Raw genomic sequence first — 22,352 nt, forward strand, 5'->3', positions numbered from 1 at the left:
CTCTTGAAAGGAGGCTTGAGGCCTCTTGAAAGGAGGCTTCTGAGCCTCTTGAAAGGAGGCTTCTGAGCCTCTTGAAAGGAGGCTTCTGAGCCTCTTGAAAGGAGGCTTCTGAGCCTCTTGAAAGGAGGCCTGAGCCTCTTGAAAGGAGGCTTCTGAGCCTCTTGAAAGGAGGCTTCCTGAGCCTCTTGAAAGGAGGCCTGGAGCCTCTTGAAAGAGGCTTCTGAGCCTCTTGAAAGGAGGCTTCTGAGCGAGTCTCTTGAAAGGAGGCTTCCTGAGCGAGTCTCTTGAAGGAGGCTTCTGGAGTCTCTTGAAAGGAGGCTTCCTGAGCCTCTTGAAAGGAGGCTTCTGAGCCTCTTGAAAGGAGGCTTCCTGAGCCTCTTTAAAAGGAGGCTTCCGAGCATCTTGAAAGGAGGCTTCTGAGCCTCTTGAAAGGAGGCTTCGAGCCTCTTGAAAGGAGGCTTCCTGAGCCTCTTGAAAGGAGGCTCTGAGCCTCTTGAAAGGAGGCTTCTGAGCCTCTTGAAAGGAGGCTTCGAGCCTCTTGAAAGGAGGCTTCTGAGCCTCTTGAAAGGAGGCTTCCGAGCCTCTTGAAAGGAGGCTTCCGAGCCTCTTGAAAGGAGGCTTCCGAGCCTCTTGAAAGGACCCAGTAAACCAGGCATCGTATATGAGAAGATAAATTTTATCGCATATATTGCTATACTTTATCAGAGTTGTATATGTCTTCTTATAAAGATGGCGAAAATATGATTACTATCGTTTATAATACCTGCGTGTGCAATATTTACGATTGCTTCCATAAAAGTCATAAAACGATATAAACAATATCAGTTTTATCGGTTAAAATTGCAAATATCGTTTATGCATACGCATATGTCCATGCAAATCGTATACCGTGCATTGAACGTATATAACTTCTTGATTCATCGTGTTGATCACTGAATCTTATCATTATAATCCTTTCATTATTACTTACATCATTTCATCCGATTTTTTTAAAAGCTGATTATCACTGCAATTATATTCCCAATTAATATCGCTCCAATCACGCCCGACAATGGATAAATCAACTGAAACATAAATAAAATACCAAATAATAAAGGCTCGAGGGTAAACACCGTGAAACGGAAGATAACTGATTTTGACATTTCATCATCCTTTATATGTGGACGGAATCGTTAGGAACGTTGCGCAATCGTATTTAGGTATAAAGTGATTCAAGCCACATATTTACGCTCACCAACCACGGTACTAGAATCGTATAAATGTAATATGAATCGCATTGAAGCTTGTTATTAATAAATTTTCATCTACATTATGATTGTCAAATTTCTGCTGCTTTTCAAGAGTTGTTGAGTAGCACAGTGATAGAGCATATGCCTTTAGATCCAGAGGCCTAATGTTCGATTCAGAGTCGGTTTTTGTATTTATTTTTTTTACGCTTACAGGATCGTATTAATGAATACGAAAACTCGGGGAAGTCGTTGTTGAGCATGTATATGGCCTCCACTTTAGTAGGTATATGGCGATTGTGTGCACTATATACCACATGTCTTGTTTTTATTTGATGACGTATATCAATTGTTATACGTATCAAAATGTTGACTGGGGAGGCTTCCGAGCCTCTTGAAAGGAGGCTTCCGAGCCTCTTGAAAGGAGGCTTCCGAGCCTCTTGAAAGGAGGCTTCCGAGCCTCTTGAAAGGAGGCTTCCGAGCCTCTTGAAAGGAGGCTTCGAGCCTCTTGAAAGGGGGGCTCCGAGCCCCTTGAAAGGAGGCTTCCGAGCCTCTTGAAAGGAGGCTTCGAGCCTCTTGAAAGGAGGCTTCTGAGCCTCTTGAAAGGAGGCTTCCGAGCCTCTTGAAAGGAGGCTTCCGAGCCTCTTGAAAGGAGGCTTCCGAGCCTCTTGAAAGGAGGCTTCCGAGCCTCTTGAAAGGAGGCTTCCGAGCCTCTTGAAAGGAGGCTTCCGAGCCTCTTGAAAGGAGGCTTCCGACCCTTTTGAAAAGAGCTTTCCGAGCCTTTTAAAAGAAGGAGAAAAGAAAAAAAGGAAAGTTTAAAGAAGAAAGCTTAAAAGAAGATTTCCGGGCCTCTAAAAAGGAGGCTTCCAACCCTCTTGAGCAGTGTTGTAAAATGTCATTTGCATTCATTTGTATAATTTTCCTAGAACTTTTTCCTGAAGGTAGCTATCAATTCATGAACTTATAGAGCTTAAATGTGGCTACAACTTTGTCTAACAAGACATTGCTGTAAATATGTGATCTGGGGCGTGGGAGGCAAAATGTCATTCAAATGACATTATGTCAAATGACACGTGACATTTTGGAGAGTTTTCATTCTCCAGCCTCAGAAGTTATATTAAGAGCAATGTACTCTTGGACAAAATTATAGCCCTACTCAAGCGTTATGAGTACATCTAAAATTATGGAAAAAATTTGGCTTCTAAAGAAAGTTATGAACAAATTAGTCAAATGACATGCAGATGACATTTTACAAGCCTGCTCTTGAGAGGAGGCTTCCGAGCCTTTTGAAATGAAGCTGTCGAGCCTGTTTAAAAATCCCTTCCGAGCCCCTTGAAAAAAATCCGAGGCTTTTAAATGAAGCAGAAATAAAAGGAAATTTCTAGAAAAACAGCTTGGCTTCCGGGCCTTTTAAAAGCAAGTTTTTGAACATCTTATAATTATGTTTCCGGGTTACTTGAAAGGTGGCTTCCAAGCTGCTTGAAGGAGTCCTCCGAGAAGCGCAGAAGGATGCTTCAATGAATTATTGACAGTGGTTGATTTTCTACCCGCCGCTGCCACATCCAGGCGCTATAGTATATGCGTAAAATAGCCAGCATGAGTTAACCGGCTGAAATTTGTATGGCGAAAGACATCTAATGCGGGTTTTCTCAAAATAAGGAACTTTTCATGAAAAAATATTTGGTACCGGTTATGTAGAAAGGTGTCCGCTACTACGCCTACCAAATATGTTTTCGATGAAAGTGCTTAATTTTGAGAATTCGAGCCTTAGATGCCTTTCGCCATACCGATTTCAGAAAGTTAAATCCTAGTGTGCCGCTGTAAGCACGCTCAAAGTGGGCGATTCATTCCTTTGCAACGAAGCAACTGAGCTTTTTCAGGAAAACAGTCTTCATGTCTTTCAAATGGAGGCTTTCGAATCTGTAGACTATAGATTTTAGTTAAGAATCATATTCTTAACATATTATTCAACATTCTGTTTTGACCCGGTAGATTGCATAGAGATTTTTTTAAATTTGTTCATTCGAGGTTTTGCCCTTTTGATCTTCTGTCCCTCATCTCTTCATCCATTGTACTGGTTGTGGAGGACATGATTCAATAGGCCATGATATACTGATCGCCATGCATAGGTTAAAGGATGTATTTTGGACCACCAGTTCGACGGCTCATATTTTGGACCACTGAGTACAAATTCCGCTTGGTGGTCCAAAATAAAAGCCCCCGTAAGGGTTGTCCAAAATACATCCTTTACCCTATTATGTACAAGACAAAGTTTAGAAATAAAAAAAATACAAATCTTTATCAATAAGTTTGGATTAAAATTGTAATTCAACCGCCATTAAGCATTTCGTCCGAGGTACCTCCTGGCCCCGGCGAAAGTACTCCCAGGGGTACATGTACCCCAGGTTGAGAACCGCTGTTTTAAAAGACTGAGGAATGCTCTGCATCTCCGTGAGCGCTACGGGAAAGGAATCGTTGGTTAGTAGAGAAGGAAAGTCATGTGAAGCCACTGGGTAAACGACTGAATATTTATTGTTAGCAAAGTTATTTTGAAAACAAGAAGACGAAAACTGTGTTTCAAATCAATCCAACACAATTCAATGTTCTTCGTTTAATAAGCTTCTACAATACGATCGATTCCGCCCTAAATAATTCTGTGCTCTTCGATGCAGACATTAGTTTTATCACTTCGCGTTCTACCACACTAGCCGGCGTGATCAGCATCTACAGTATCGATTGTGTACACTGCACTGGTCAAACAAATGTCTGCTACGCGAGGTAGATTTTTTTCACTTCGCGTTCTCCCGGACTAGCTGCCGTCCCATGACCAGCAGCAACACGATCGATTCCGCATTAATATTGCACAAATAGTAAAAAATATCACAAAATATAAATTTGAAACTTGGAAACACTGAAGACGTTTTATAGAAGAAAACTACATACGTATTTATCGACTAAGAATGGGGTTATGTAGTGAGCGTTAATAGAAAAAATTGTATAACCTATAGTTTTGAAAACAACTTAACGATTTTGTTCAGCGGCGCAGCCAAAATTTTTGATAATATAAAGAATAGTTTAAGTTTAAATTTGTTTCGAAATTCCGCGGAATTCCGTTAAATTTCGTTGGAAGCTAGTTTTTTTCTAGCGAATGTTTTGTAATTCTACTATCACTATCTACTATCTACTCTATCAAAAAATGTGATTTCGCCATGCTAAAATTCCGCGAAATTCCGCGGAATTTCGTTTCGAACCACCTGAAACGAAATTTTTCGAAATACCGCATATGCTTAGAATTTATAATATTTTAAATTTTTATATCATACAAAAATTCGGCTGCGCCGCTGAATAAAGCCGGTCAAACTCTATTCAAAATCTTATACATATAAATTCCTTCACTAAATTTTACCACATAATGCAATTCTGTAACAGAAACGCCTTTAGCTTTCCACTTAAAAATTTCAATAACGTTTTGTTGAAAGTGTTCAAGTATGAAACGTAATGCATATCTGTTGATTTAAACAATATTGCTCAGTAACGTAAACATAATTTGCGCATCATCGTTTTGGTATGCTCTATTTTTATTTAAATTGATTGAGTTTGGAAGTAATATGTAATGTTTTATGAGGTGATTGTTTGATCTGTGCGCTAGTTGTTGAAAGTCTTCGATAAGCGAAATATTCCTCACTGGTCTACTGAGTATTGTCCGTTTTCCGTTGTGTTTCGAAAGATTCAGTTTGAACAACCATTGTTTAAAAACAGTGAAATGAAGATGGTGATATATAAGGGGGCCCTCCTTAGCCATGCGGTAGCCATGCGGCTACAAAGCAAGACCATGCTGAGGGTGGCTGGGTTCGATTCTCAGTGCCGGTCGGATTGTAGACTGTCTCGATTTCCCTGTGCATAAAACTGTGGAATTCTGGATTGAGCTGCAAGGCGGCAATGTTCCATTTGGGTATGTATTGCCAATAATAAGAAGAAGAACAAGAAGATGTTTCAGAAGTTTTCCTGATTGAGTTGATTATTAGATCTTTGCAGATTTAAGAATGCTCCAGATTTTTGGACATTATTTAATGACTTATTTATTTCAGATTCTGGAGCTGATTCAGATCCCTCCAATGATCTTATTGTGATAACCTAAACTTTTACCTTCAGATGTTTTGGATTCTGTATATCATGTAAATATAGAATTTTCTCACATTTTCTAGATCCTGCAGATCTAGATTATTCAAATGCTTCAAAATTGTATAGATTTTCTGTCACAATCGTACCGATACGGCGCGTTTTCCGTAGGGCAGTTTGATGTTAGTTTGGACGTGCTGTTGGTTTTTTAAAAATTAATATTTAGCAATAAACGTAAATGTTTGCGTTCTAGTTTGTTGGCATAAAATTAATTTATATTTAATAGCTAAAGGCTTAAACATTTTTCTCAAGGTCTGCAAAGATTTATAACTGTAGATTTTAATCATTATATTAATTTTTTGACATTTTTTTTTATCTCACAGTCATATTTTTCAAGTTCATCTTTGGTATTTGATCCTTTCGCTTCTCTTACATATACAATGGATGGGAAGATAAACATCGAGTTTTGAGACATATTGTTTGGAAGGTTCTGTACAAAATTTATTTATACTGGCGACCACCTCGTCAGAGCTACCTACTGAATAGTAACAAGGCACAAGTCTCGATTGAATTGTCACACCATGTCCTAGCTTTCAGCAAACACGTACATATTTTTTATTGCTAAAACACAGCAAATAGTTTACTTTATTTTGCTGAGCTTCAGAAATAAAAACTGACTGTGTATTAGACCAATACAACGACTTTTGAGAGAACAGTGTTTTTAAGCAGTTTCAAGCTTGAAAATGACTTTAACATGGTCAAAATATTAACGAAACGAGTCGCATTCTCCACAAGATTTTTAGAGCACACCAAAAGCTTCCATTTATAGGTTGCTGCGATGCTTTTCGGCGTTTGTATCTCTCGTCAGATTTTTTTAACTGTAAAATAGCCCAAATACACTAAATCGACTTGAGCCACCTTGAAATTTCATCCAAATTTGCTGAAAATTAGACTGAATTTAGCATAAGAATTGTGATTCTGGGATGACCAGTTGAATATATGATACTTTATTTTGAAAAAATGAAGAGGTCTACTGTGTATTCTTAAATTTTTTCATTCCTTTTTTTATTTGGAAGACACTCAGGTGTTACTTAACCGCTACTGTGCCGAGATCTACTGTGATATTCTGGAGCCAGAATCCATACAGAATCTATTTTTAGATTTTTCCATTATTCATCGTTGTTGTCGCTGCTTGCCCATCTCACCGTGAGTCCGTTGTGTCCATTTGTCCGTGTTGTGAGTCGAAAGATCAATGCATTGTTCGGTTGCCATTTATCCGGGTACGTTGGACGATTACCTGCGAGAAGAACAATTCTTCAGTCGTCATCAGGCAGTCGTAACGGTAATTGCGCTCCGCAATACGCCAACGCATAGGCTGCGCATCCGGCGACTGACGAGGGTTTGGTGGAGCGGCTGGGAATCGAACCCATGATCATTCGCTTGTAAAGCGAACGTGTAGCCAACTACGCTACGGGACCACCCTTACATGTATTCTTTAATATTGCGAACATTGTTTAGATACTCAAAATTACCTTCATACTATAACTTCAGTAGACCCTCAAGACCCTCAACTTCAGTAGGCACAAGTTCCCTATATTCTCTTACATATTCAGATCTGTTACAGATTTCTTCACATTCCTTTTCCAATGGATTGAATCTTCAGGCTTCAAAGATTCGTCATGGAATGGAGAACGTTATCCGCGCCAGGCAATGTGAGACAAGAAGGCTGAACCGGGGACTGTTCCGCATAATCACGTTTGGCACTGTAATCTAATGTTTAGATGCATATAAGGTAATGGTGTTGCTAGAGTTAGCGCATCCCACGGCTATTATTGTTAAAGTTCGACTCCCACTGCAATACACCATAATTTTTTTCTAATTTTTCTCACAAAAAGTGAGTGAGAGGTAAAGGGATAAAAAGAAAAAAAGTTTTCGTCTAGCAGTAACGATTTTCGTTTGTCTTCCAAGGCTAACTCCATAGAATAAAGTGATGGATGAAACATGTTCCTCAACATACCCAAAAAATGCTCGACTAATACTTCCAACAGCCCTCAGAAAAAATTAGAAAAAGTCGAGTTTTATACTGTAATCAACAGTTGTCATACTGCATACTTTCATATTTGTTGAAAATACCAGAAAAAATTGTCAAAAATTGTCAAAAATCTCAATCATATTTATAATATTCACATTTCAAAAAAGTGGTGATATTCTGTTGCCGGAAATCTTAAGAGGCAAAACGCTTTTAGCTAGCAGCTCCTAGGAAACAAAGCACCACGCGTCGGCGAATCAGCATTCTGATATGGATAGTGCGTGGAGACGCAAGTACATTGTAGGTTAGTGCCACTAGGGTGTTTTGCCTCGCCAAAATGTAAGATGTTTTTTCAAAATGTGGAAATTTTAGGTTTTTACGACCTTCCCATACACTATTTTGGAACTTTTTTCGCCTAACCTACATAATTGTACGTTACGGACACCTTAATGGCGGTAAATATGAGGGAGGGGGGAGGGGGTTTGGGGCGTTTTGGGGCCTCTTCCCCTAATCGAGTTTCAGACATAGTAAATAATTTCCACTCCGGGTGGCTTAATACCCGGCATATAGGCAATTAACTTTGAATGTAAAAAAAACTGGGCAACTGGACAACTGTACGCATAACACGCAGAATTTTTCGATCACGTAAAGTTTCCTCCGTATTGGGCGGGAATCGAGCCCACATTCCCTATGATCAGTGGCGTAGCCCCATGGGGAGGGAGGGGGGTGTCGGGTTTGGACATACCTCCCCCCTCCCCAGAGATAAAATTTTTAAGAGAATTTTTTTTCGAGCTCTCTTGAATTATTCAGAATTTTCTGACTACGCCACTGCCTATGATAGATTGTAAGGACTGTAAGTGGACATCTTTTTATGAATGGTTTAAAGTTAAAACTTAACGAAATTTTTTTCGCTCTGCGTGTAAAGACATTTGTTACTTTTGCAGCACACCTGAACAATTTGTAAAAACCGAACGATAGGTCGGATCAGTTTAACAACTCGCGGATCAATTCTGCACAAATGGTAGAGTGCATTTTGATGGACGACGAGATATATGTCAAATTGGACACCAGGACACTTCCAGGGCCACATTTTTTCAACGCTGAGGACAGATGTCCCTGATGACGTATGATATATCCGAACCGAAAAAATTGGGGAAAAGGTTTTGGTATGGCAAGCAATTTGCTCCTGTGACTTAAAGAGTATTTCACAAACAACGGTGAAAATTAAAGAAAATAATGTATCAAAAAAAACTACTTCTAACCATCTACCGAAAGCATACGGATCCTTTATTGTTTTGTCCAGATCTGGCATCGGCTCGCTACGCTTCTGCTACGTTGGAGATGCTGAAGAAGGAAAAAGTCGATTTTGTCGAAAAATGCCAAAATCCACCAAACTGCCTCTAACTGCGTCCTATCGAAAAAAACTGGGGAAAAAATAACGCGGCATCTTAAGGTAGATAGAAGGGAATCAAGCTCTGATGACTGCTTCAAGAAAATTTGGTCTGCGGCACAATGAAAAGTTCCGGAAGAAGTTGGGCAGAATCTAATGGGAGGTGTCAAGAGAAAAGTCCGAGCATTCTTCAGAAAAGAGAAGTAAATATTCAAAATCACGTGAATTCGTTCATATGTATGCTGATTGTCATTTATATAAAGCAACCTTATGAATTTGTTCCAAAATAAAAATGTTCCTTTGAAAAACAGGTGTCCACTTTCTTTAATGAACAATCCTTATCAGTGACATTTAATCCTTTTGTGCTTTTAAAGAAAGTACAATAAAGGTTGCTTACAACCGTGAAACATCTACATTAACGTACAATGGATTGTATTGTTTACCATACACACTTAATTTTTTTCCCCGAGATCTCAGCATTTTTTGTTTATTTTCCCGAGGTGGGCACCGCCAAGTTTCAGCAAACATGATTTTTGCCGAGATCTCAGTAAAAGTGACGTTTCAGTTGCTGAGATACGGTAAATATTTTACCGAAAATCAGTAATAAACCAAATTTTATGCCGAAGTTCAGTTCTGAAATTTACTGAGCTACAGCGGTGCCCGATTTTGCCGAGCTCGAGAAAGAAAAAGTTAGTGTGTACAAATACAATCTATTGTATTTTAATGTAATAAATTAAAAGGTTTCAGGGTTTTATATTTTACTTGAAAGTAGATTTCTTATGTTTTGATTTCGTCTCTGAAGATTGATAATTAATATGCTTATGTGTTTTTTGGAAAAAGCCAATTTTGGATATCGTGAATTTTCCTAAAGATTCTATCTCGAAATGTGCATTTTCTGTCAACCCTAATTCAATTTTGATTCCTTCAAACCATCGATTTAGGATTCCACTGCAGGGTTAACAGTGCTGCTTGCGCTGTGATGGGAAGACATCGAACATCAATGGTGTGCATACATTATGATCCGTTGTGGTGATTCTGAAAATGAATTATTGCCTACGATCGTTTCTAGGATTTGCAGTGCGGAATTGTTGGAATTGCTGATAGCGGATGAGACAGAGCGTTGACTTTGAAGAATGATTACAAGCACTGCTACGAATGGCATACTTGTTTGGAAAACGATTTTATGGCAATTTGTGATGTTTTACAAGCGATTCACCGGCGATAGATTGACGAATGTGACACGGGTACAGCCTGTCGGAGCAGATTGCAAATGAGTGATGGTTTCTGTAATGTTGTAATTTATGTTGCTTACTTCATTTTTATTGCAAGCGTAATGAAGTAGTTCTCCTGTCCAGGTACAACGTCTTGTACATTAATCATAACATTAGTACAGTAGATATCATAAAATTAGGTTATCGACAAACGATTATCTAAAGCAAATATGTGATTTATATGCCGATATCAAAAGTTTCACGTGTCTTCCTTTGCAATTAAATCAGCGCCAATCAATCAGTCTGATAAATGTACTTTACATATGGCCGATACCCTTTTGTTCGTTTTTGAACCATTTTATGAAAAATCACCAACAGTTTACCGATAGGTTAAACACCGCTCCCGCAATAATCAACAATGGCCGCCCCCCATCCATCGGATGGAAGCTATAAATCAAGATGTCATATTTGCGGGACGTGACACATCACATCGTACTCAACACTCGACTCTGTTAGACACAAAAGCGTGCTTTCGATGCCTGCCTCCGGTTGGCATTTCGATGACATGCGTCTTCGCCGTCGTCGTCGTCGTCGTCTTTCGAGGTATCCTCCATGGATCCAGCCAGCTCCAACGACAGCCGTGGTGTCAACCACGGTTCAAGATGATGGATTAGGAATTTGACTTCAATCCACCATTTACTTGGAGTGTGTGTATTGGAGCCAACAGAAAACGGATAGATGGATTGCTACACAGAACAGAGGCTGCCATAGAATGGTATAATTTGACGTTTACGGACGATTGATTAAGTCGCACCATCATTCTCGCGTGAATTGCGATCGTACGTGCATAAACATTGCGCAAGCTAGGCGAGCTGGGTTGGTCACAAGAGGCAACGATTTTTGCAATACCCCACGCCACATCAGGAGGATTAAACTAAGGGCTGCTGCGCTGCACTGGTTTTTCACAGTTGCCCTTACATCTATGATCAAGAATACAACCCATTTATCTTGTGGTGTCCAACAGTAACCGTTCAATTAACATATTAATTACAGCCTAAGACTAAGTGCTAAGTCATGTAAAGCTTTGACAGCAAAAGTCCGTTTCAATTCATGTTTGGCGCAGGAAAAGAGAAGCAATGCGTGACAATATGCTACAGCGTTTTTACGACAAAACCCCGATCGATGAATACGTGAATTTCCGTACAATGTTGATAATTCCTATGTAAAACAAAAAAATCTTATCTTATCTCAACCTGCCAATATGGTGACGGATTGACATCGGCAATGATGATACTGATGATGATACTGGTAACAATAGCTTTCTTCTGCATAGGCATATGCGGTATCTTGTCTTGTCTTGCCTTGTCTTAGCACATGCACAGCCATGCACAGTATTTCGAAAAATATCGTTTTAGGTGGTTCGGAACGAATTTCCGCCGAATTTCGCGAAATTTGAGCATGGCGAAATGGATTTCTTGATTTAGTTTCGTTACGTAAAATTACAAAAATTTCGCTAGAAAAAACTAGCTTTCAACGAAATTTAACGAAATTCCGCGGAATTTCGAAACAAATTTACACTTAATCCATACTGTCTCGTACGTTCGTTTATTATCAAAAATTTTGGCTGCGCCGCTAAACAAAATCATAAAGCTGTTTTCAAAACTTAACCCGTTAACACCCAGTGATCTATTTATAGATCAGAAGCGCTTAACGCCCAGTGATCTATTTATAGATCAGTTCTTCTTCTTCTTATTGGCATTACATCCCCACACAGGGACAGAGCCGTCTCGCAGCTTAGTGTTCATTAAGCACTTCCGCAGTTATTAACTGCGAGGTTTCTAAGCCAAGTTACCATTTTTGCATTCGTATATCATGAGGCTAACACGATGATACTTTTATGCCCAGGGAAGTCGAGACAATTTCCAATCCGAAAATTGCCTAGACCGGCACCGGGAATCGAACCCAGCCACCCTCAGCATGGTCTTGCTTTGTAGCCGCGCGTCTTACCGCACGGCTAAGGAGGGCCCCAGTTTATAGATCAGTTACATTATTTATATCTGTTGGCAAGTTTTAGCTCAAAAGCTATACATGTCTTCGTCGATATTGTTCTATGAACTAATATCTTTCATATGGTGAACAATTTAAATCGGAACTGACTCACTAGGTGGCGTAGGCGTCCATAGAAAAACTGAACTTTTCATACAAAAATCAAGTAATGAGTATTGAACGTTCAAACAGCATCACGCTATATCTCAAGAACCTGACAAGTTAGCTATATGGAATCTTCAGCAAAGTTGTTCAGAGTACCTTGGCGGGTCAAGAAATGATCCAAATAATTCTAAATTTTTGCATGAGGTGGCGCTAGTGAGCACCCAAACTTCTTCTACATAAAACATCAATCTGTATCGCAAGGACCTGACTAGTTAGCTATATGGGGCTTCAGCAAAGTTACTTAGAGCATCTTGGCGGTTCAAGAAATGATCGAAGTGAGTCTGAATTTTTGTACGAGGTGGCGCTAGTGAGCATCCAAACTTCTTCTACATAAAACATCAATCTGTATCTCAAAAACCTGATAAGTAAGCTATATGGAGTCTTCTTCAAAAATGTTTGGAGCATCTTGGCGGTTCAAGAAATAATTCTGAATTTTCGCATGAGGTGGCGCTAGTGAGCATCCAAACTTCTTCTGCATAAAACATCAATCTGTATCTCAAGACCCTGACTAGTTAGCTATATGAAAACAACGTTGCATCCTTCTACTATGTTCGAATCAATATCCGATAATACTCCACTTAGGTCTTCACACGATGAGTAAATTCCAGGAGCACGAATATCTCCATCCAATACTAGTTCCTCATCGGTTGAACTTTCGTCGCTGGATTGTTCTGGTGCTAGTGGCAAAGCAACTATCTCCCGTTGAACCTTTTCAACGGTGATATGATCGATGGCAGCTTCAAATGTTTTGAACTTCATCTCATGCTATCAGAATCTTCATAATTTTAGTAATAAATATATACTGCTGATAATTATTATTATATAAAACCTACCAGTACACCGACCGGATAAAGGAAAATAATCAAATTATACTCCACTGCGCACTTCTAAAGATCCTTCCACAAACAAATTCGTTGTGAAACACCGGAAGTTGCGAAAGACACATAAAAACCAGTTCGCTAATATGCGTACCAATTATTATTGACCGATTTCGTAAACATGCTCAAGGAGGAATAGACGAAATCATTTTGTTGACGTTATGGAGGTACCGATTGAATTTGATATGATGTTCCTAGTTTGCAGTCATATGTTATATTGGTTTCAAAGCAGCCATATTGAGCAAGTCATGAACGCCATGGCCGTAATAAAACCAAACAGTGCAGTACGGATCGTTATGTAGAGAAGACATCTTTTTCAAAGCTTCGAAACCACCACCAATGAAGTTTGTTTCGAGTGATCCGTGAGTGTGCGTGTGTTGAGCTGTTAGAACCTTTTTCAACAATGTGCGTCGCACAAAAAAAATGTGACGATGAATGAATTTGCTCCTTTATGCAATGTGCAACCAAATGTTGTAGGGAAAAGTATGGGTGAAGACGAGAGATAGCGAGAGAATGAGTGAGAGAGATAGAGTGAGTGTGAGAGAGATAGAGTGAGAGACAGAAAGAGTGAAAGAATGAGAAAGAGTGAGAGAGAGAGAAAGAGTGAGAGAGAGAGAAAGAATGAGAGTGAGAGAGAAAGAGTGAGAAAGGGTGAGAGAGAGAAAGACGAGTCACAAGACGAGTTTATACCACCCCATTTAATTCCACCACTTGATTGTACCTTGACAGATACGTATTTCGACCTCAACAGTAAGGTCGTCTTCAGTGTCTCGTACTTGACTCGACTGAGATGGGTTGCTACAAACTCGTCTTATGACAAGTATTCTATCCTATTTTTTCAAAAGTGATCCGACTCAATATTTACGACGTCAGGCTCACAGTGTTAATGTAATCAGATATGAATCAAATCAGTACAACTTTTCCAAGAGGCGAAGCCATGGCGTGGATACCTGAGGCCCTTGCAAAGTATTTTTAGAGCACCGCTTTTGACGTTGGACAACGTCTTACCCGAAGGTTACTGGGTGTCAAATCAGAATCTAAAATTAGAGACCGTCACGAAATCATGTAAGATTTTGAACGATAATAGAGCCTTTACCTTTCGATGGATTTTGGAGATTTATATATCAATCGACTCTGAAACTCTTCAGCTATTTGATTATTATCGATAAACTATTGAAAATTTCAACTCTTGTCCTACCCAGTAAAATATTAGAATCAACCAATCCCGTTCATGCATTCCTAACACGGACATCAGAATGATATAAGTTACGGGCCTTTTGACCCACCGTTTCATTTTTTCTGGGTATAAATATACCCACAAACGTCAGCGAAATAAGCAACAGATATTCCCAAAATGGTGCGAACGAAATGGTGCAATAAATTCGAACAATTAATGAAGTTTAAATCGGTAATTACCCTCTTCCAGTGATTATTGTGCCCTGAAAAGGGCCTTTTGGTTTATTAGACAGTTAATCCGCTCCATTTTCTCAGCGGCACCAAGCTAAATGTAACTCGAATGCTGTTGCCCTGTGAGCAAACCGATCTGTATAGGTAGACGTACTTTGATTTCCTCCACCAGCGCTTCCGCTTGCTGTTCTCCAAAACTGTTGCTAGCTCCTTGCGCTTTTCCTGCTTACGACCACTCATTTCGCAAGAAGTGCACGCGTCTGATCGCATAAATAATATCCTTACGTTGTCCAACGTCTACCTTGCGGTCGTGTCTTGTACACAACCCTTCTGATTTTTATATTAAAGGCCAACTTCTTCACCTCTTATGCCTCAAACCAGGGGTGACATTGTGCATCTCGAATCGAATCACTCGATTCGTACGTTTTTGCATTCGTTTCGAAAAAATTGCGGCATTATATATTTCGTTCGACTTCATTCAGTCGCAGTAAAAGATTTCGAATGGTGCTGTACTAGCTCAATCGAGTATGTTCTGTCAAACGAAATGTAAACAGAGAGAATAAGAGGTAGCTGTCTCCGTGTTTAGTATGCCGCCCGCTGGAGAGACAACCTTCAGCGCATGGCGAATGTGAGTAAACAGAGAGAATAAGAGTAATTTCATCTGCGTGCAGCATGTTGCCTGTTGGAAAGGCATCCTTCAGGGCATGAATTGGCAGTTAATTTATAAACAAGCAAATTGTACCGTCTAAGACGAATTAAGTACTGTCCATTTAATTCCACCCGTTAATTTTCGTTATCTTTGCAGATACGTATTTCGACCACAACTGTGTGGTCGTCTTCAGTGTCTTGTACTTGACTCGACTTAGTCGACTCGACAAGTCGAGTCAAGTACAAGACCACACAGTTGTGGTCGAAATACGTATCTGCAAAGATAACGAAAATTAACTGGTGGAATTAAATGGACAATACTTAATTCGTCTTAGACGGTTTAATACATTCCACTAAACGAGCTTAATATATTTTTCTGAAGCAAATTGTGCTCAATGACTATAAAAAGGAATATTATTTAATGAGCAGTTGCAATCGATTAAATTATTATGCCGATACGATATGTTTTGTAAATTGAGATATTGTTACGATCAAATTATAAGTTTTATGTTTATTCGAGTTTATGCCACAGATCCAATTTTGAGCTAAATAATTTAAAGCTAAAGAAAGATTCGATAATGAATTTCGATTCGAAAGAAATCAAATAATTCGATTTGATTTTTCCATGTGTTTTAGTTAAATTCACTTGAGTTATCTCTTGTGCTTTTTTTAAATTTAACTCAACTATTTTTACGCAGATTTTCCCCATCGATTTTTCACGCGGTTTATCGAAATCGTCATGAAATACGTGAAAACCGCACAAAAAATGATTTTAGTTGAAGTCGTTTTTACGCGGATTTCGGGATAATTAGAGATTTCATATTGTCTGGAAACTATAAAAGTAGGTATACTAATGACATTCTTTCCATCAAGATACAATAATGAAACATTTATTATCTTCCCGTAGAGAAATAATAACAAATGTAACTAAAACTAACTTTCAGCAAGAAATGACTCTCGAACAACATTCGAAAGCTATAAAGATGACGAGTGTTTTTCATTCGACTTGAGTCGTTTTCCAGTGTGCTATCGAGTATCCATAATGCCAAAACATCTCGTTTTTCTTGTACCTCCTCGAGCATACTCGAACGATGAGTCGTTTTTGAGATCGAATCGAAAGCCGTAATGCCAAACATGTTCGACTCGATAGAATTACGTTCGAATCGAGATGCACAATGCCACCCCAGGTTTAAGCACATGACTGAGCACCGCTTAAGAGTTAAGAAGATCCTAAGAAAAACATTATTAAACAAAGCACATGACAATTAATTGCATATTATTCGGCAACTCGGCCGTACGAAAACCATTTTTTTGTTAAATATCTTGGCTGTGCAAATGCACAGCATATGTTTCGAAATGGACAAATTGATATGAAATTTTCGAAAAAGAATCCACGTGTCTTGGAGGGACTCGAACCCTCAACCTCCTACTCTCTAGATAGGCGTGATAACCCCTACACAACAAGACCACTTAAAGGTCACGTTTGCGGGCATGGAGTGCGATCCTCTCGTTTAATAAACAATGTGCACTCGCTTGACTGTGGATATACAACAGTAAAGCACATGTGAAGATTGGACAAATCAAGCATCCGAAAGATAATAAATTTGCAAAAAAAGAGCTAACCGCGGAGGAGGTTGGTACTCGGATTCTGATTGCTTTTCCGCAAACGTGACCTTTAAGTGGTCTTGTTGTGTAGGGGTTATCACGATTATCTAGGGAGTAGGAGATTGAGGGTTCGAGTACCTCCAAGACACGTGGATTCCTTTTCGCAAATTTCATATCAATTTGTCCATTTCAAACATATGCTGTGCATATGCACAGCCAAGATATTTAACAAAAGAAAGCACATGATTTTGCATTTGATTGATTTGAAACACGATTGTCGTCTTCGAGTTTTCAAAATAACTTCGTTTACAATAAATATCTAGTCGCTTACCAAGGTGGCTTCACATCCCGAGTAGACGAAAATAGCAAATGTTGATAAGATAACAAAATGTGATATTGACATGATTGATATAACCTGAGCAACACACATGTTGTAAATCAGTTGATGATACTCATATATGACCAAATCTGGTCATATATGAGTTATTGCAACCAAATCTACGTGAATTGTGCTGCTAGGGAAGAAAAACAAGATCAGACAACAATATCAATATTTTGCACTAAAATATCATGAGGTGATCAAGTTATGCTATTTGTAAGAAGTGGTCAATATCACGTGCCATTAGTTTGTTCTTATCCATATCTTGATATTCAAGTGATATTTCGGTGCAAATTTTTAATATTGTTGCCTGTTCTTTTATCTTTTATATCAAATAAATCCATATCATGTTTTGTTATTCTGTGCATGGATTCTGCCCAGGATGAATTACCTTTTCAAGAAACCAAATATTCCCTTCCCGTGGCGCTCACGGAGATGCAGAGTATTCCTCGGTCTCTTATAATAATGAGTGTCAAACTAATTTTCCTCTCCTAATCCTAAATTGACTGTAAGGGCGTGACCGGCTCAAACTGTCCATAGCAGCTGTTTCTTGCACTCAATTGAAGTTGAGGATGAGAAATTGACAACAATTGTTGTATGCCCCATACGCACAAACACACATACAAGGACAAACAGACAATAGCTTCGTTCGTCGAGTTGATTGTATTTACGACTATGGGTCTCCAAGCCTTCTATAAAAAAGTTGAATTTAGATGGAAATGATATCCTTTTGATACAAGTTTGTGCATGAGAAAGTAAAAATGATTTCTTCATATCTGGCAAACTGCTGCCGTAAAAACTTTGCGATCACATTTCTGAAACACAATCTGAAATACATATCTTTGTGCATTTTAGAAAGGTGCAGAGGATTCGTCTAGCGAGCAAATGTATGCTATTAACAATTCTCTATCTGCGTATACGCCTGGCAGATATATAAATGAGTATCCCACTAGATGAAAAATAAAATCTATGCAATAATTTTCTGGTTTTGAGTTAGCTCTATACCATAAAACCACGCCGATAAGTCAATATGAAGTATGCTTCAGCATAATCACAGTATTTCTTAAATGAAATAAGGTTTTTAAGAGAATTTAAATCAGAAAACAAAAAAATCCCACAATTCCTATATTTCTATATACTTACTGATATAAAGTTGAACTGATATAAAATTGATCATATTCGGGAGCACACACTCCACGGTGAATTCTTTTGAAAGCGGCACAAATGCTCTTACCTTATCGCCAATGGTATATAAACGGCAACGCGGCGATTTATCACAGACCACTTCTTCTATTACTATAACTCTATTATTGGTCGCAAAGCAGTTATTTGACTTTGTAATTTGAAAACAGAATTGCGTACATAATAAAAAATCAAATAAAAAAAATTCCACGAGAAAAAATTAAAATTTCGTTTCGTAAAATTTTGAATTAAATGGACCTGGATTTCGTATCGTTTCGAAGTCTCGAAAGTTAATATATATTTTGTTTCGCTTCGTTTTGTTAGGAAAAAAGTGTCTTATCGCATACCCTGCACTCTAAGCACATTTTTAATTTTCCATATTTCCAAACTGGTCTCTTCCGATCAACACATAAAAACTGATTCTCATCACTCATTCAAGTTACATAAATTTCCCAATTGGTACAATTTGCTTAGGTTTACGATTTCACCGTTTTCCATTTTGTCATAGGTATTGCTTTTTCATTTGTCCCAATTTGCCAAATATTTCCAAAACGTATCAAATTCAAAATTTTATAAATCAGGAAAGTTTTTTAATTTTTCCATGTAGCACTCTTAAAGCCTAGCATTTTTGAACAACAAAATAGTCATTTCAGGCATGAGCTACACAACACAATAAACAACTTTATTTTTGTAGACTTGTCATTTTCGACGCGACGATGCTGAGAAAAACTGTTCCAAAAGTGCACCATTTAGCACTGCTCACCTGACATCGATCAATATTTAATTTTTCCCCGCAACCTGCCGATCATCATCACATGCCAGAGAGCCATCAGACTACTTATTCAGCAGCCAGGTTGCTTGATATGCCCTCGTGAAAAATAACGCAGGAGAGCAACATTTTTCAACGCTCCATCATCGGCTATGATGTCAGCTCAGCAAGTCATGGGCCGAGGCCGCTGATTGACCGATTACATGCCTTACAGTCGCGGAAAACTGTATCACACTATCGACCGTTCCGCCTCCTCCACACGGCTGGGGACAACAAGGAGATTCTCATTCAACTGGCTGCGATCGTTCGACAGCCGCCCCGTAGGTAATTACAAGCGCGTCGGGCCCAAGGGGAAGCTGGCCGTTGGAAAAAAAAAAAGTCACGGCATGCAATGAGAGATCGTCTGTCAGATTTTGGAGTATTAAGATTAATTACTGTTGTTTTTTGCATTTTGGTCCCGTGGTAATACTTTGAAAGCGTGGAGGTCCCTGACGAAGAGTAATCTGCGGTCGGATCTCTTCGCTTATATGCGTCGAAACGCCCGAAGGCAGCCATAATTGAAAACAGTTTGTTAAATGTCGTGTACCGGTGAACATTTTTTCCCTTTTTTGCCGACTACATGCCGCTTATCGACGGACCAAAATCAAATCATTCCCTCTGCCACCGAATGATGGTCCTCCTTGTAAGAGTCCTTCGGGTAAATAGGGTCCTTTGATGGCAGCACCCCATCCATATCCAACTGGAGACCATCACCGGCGGGGCCACATTAACGAGCCTCCATTATCGTGACTGAGTGGTCCAATTAATTTATATGCGACATCGGTTTTCAGGTCAAAGCATTTCGTTAAACCAGTGAATTCAATTACCTTCCTGCCAGGGCGAGGGAAGTATTGCACAACCGTCAGTTGACATGGAACACGCGGTGACATACCTTCAAATTTCATCCTTAACCGCGCCAATCAGTACGAAGTATCAATTCAATTAAAGTGAGCAAATCAAGTGCGATAAGGATCGACACACATGCGAGCAACTATGTATAGGAACTGTCAGTGCCGCCCTGGCCAAATGCGTCTTCGAAACCAAGAAAGGGGCGCGACTTTGGAGATACATATTGGCTGTATTGGCACTTTGGTAGACAGAGCAGATGCTGAATGTAGGTAAATGGTACAAAATGCACCGAGAGCCCATTCAATTTTTGTTGCCGAAACTCAGTCACAATTTGTCGAGATTCGGGAAAACAGTTGTAAGGCTGCTGTAAACGAATGCTGATGATCAGGTGAACTTCAAATTTAAACCAAGGTGCGAATAAAACTATGTGAGTGGTTAAACAGCGCAATGCTTCTATGAGTGGATTGATGACAGACTAAGAATGACAGTTATATATAAAAGTTACTGTAACTATAATATTTATGGGATAAATTCCAATCAACCTTAAAAGCAGCATAAGTGATCAGTTTCCCTTCTATAGAAATCATATTGGCATGCAAATTTCCACACGCCAATGCAGACGACAGACACGCACAGATCTGGTGAAGGAGCGACCTCGTTAAGATCAGCGCCCGATTTCGGGCTGATTCCTCCGGGCACTACACGACTGACTGTGGCTGGCTGCGTAGCGAAGCGGTGGCGCAGACCGTATGGGAGACGCAAGCCGATCGAGGCCCGTTTGGCAGTTTACTTTTAGCTGGCGAAATTTACATGATTGTATCAATCATCGCTGGCCACGCAAGGCAGAAAGCACAACAGTCGCGGTTCGTGATCGATTCGGGAGCAGGTTATTCGCTGACCCAGCGAGAATATGATTGAATTGTTTGGCCAAGAATTTGAGCTGTGGAAAAAAACGGTAGCAACCGGGAGGCTTTCGGACGTTTTTCAAATTGGCCTCATGGGGAGCCTGAGCAGGCGGATTTGCGGCTTATTGGCATGCAAAGAGGATTTGCTTTTATTTGATTTATTGAACGGTGGTTTGAATTGATAGTTATCAGTTGTATAGTGCATTGTTCTTTGAATTTTGCATATGAATGAGATATGAGAATCCAATTTCGGATCAGGTGGATGTATATGGAACGAAATTCTTTGAAGTTTCTTAGTTCTTATATTTTTTTAGACTTCTATGATTTCTTTGACTTTTTTTAACTTTTTTTATTTCTTTGACATCTTTGACTCCTTTGACTTCCTTGGCTTCTTTGACTTGTTTGACTTCTTTGTCTTCTTTGATTCGTTTGATTTCTTTGACTGCTTTGACTTCTTTGAATTCTTCGACTTCTTTGACTTCTTTAACTTCTTTGACATCTTTGTCTTCTTTGACTTCTTTGACTATTCAATATGAAGGTGCGACTCCAACAGTGTCTATTCTGGTGGAAATGGTTTTCCCGGAAGCTTTATATAAGATGGCAGCCCCATACCCGTATATAGGGACCTTATGTCAACAACCTACCGTTCTCGCAATATAACAAATCGTTCGAGAAACCAAAAAAAACTCTAGCAACACACATGATCGTATTTTTTTTACTCTTCGTCGCTAATTATCCAATACGTGCATTTATCATTAGACTAAGTGTTCCGTGTTTTCTTAACACTATCATCTTTATATGAGCACACTACACACTAAGCACACTAACTTTTTCTTTCTCAAGTTCGGCAAAATCGGGCACCGCTGTAGCTCAGTAAATTTCAGAACTGAACTTTGTCATAAAATGTAGTTTATTACTGATTTTCGACAAAATATTTACCGTATCTCAGCAACTGAAACGTTACTTTTACTGAGATCTCGGCAAAAATCATGTTTGCTGAAAATAAACAAAAAATGCTGAGATCTCGGCGAAAAAAAATTAAGTGTGTGCAGCAGGGATTATGTCCAAGGGCTTGACTATCCCTCCCCATGCCATCTGCGAGTTGTGGGGCTTGGCTAGGATGTGGTGGAATTTGACAGTGACTGTTAAACTTCTGTAAAAAGCTGCATGTATCCGCAAGTAGGCCCCACCAAAGGGACCGTGTGCCACTCAAAGCGCACAAGCCCAAGTCCTGGTGTTAGGTGGGACACAAAACAGACCTGACACGACGGTCCTCCGACGAGACAGGAGAATTGCGCAGGCCCAATAAGCCGCCTGGAAGACCGATAATTACGAGCAATATAAGAAGTAATACGACTCGACATAATCGGCAATGACCTAGGCGACGAATAAAGGATCACGATTGGAAGCTTAGTACATGGAACTGCAAGTCGCTAGGTTTCGCAGTTTGCGACAGGATGATCTACGATGAATTACATCCCCGCAACTTCGACTTCATGGCGTTG

Source organism: Armigeres subalbatus, chromosome 2, assembly GCF_024139115.2.
Source record: "Armigeres subalbatus isolate Guangzhou_Male chromosome 2, GZ_Asu_2, whole genome shotgun sequence".
NCBI classification, from domain to species: Eukaryota; Metazoa; Arthropoda; class Insecta; order Diptera; family Culicidae; genus Armigeres; species Armigeres subalbatus.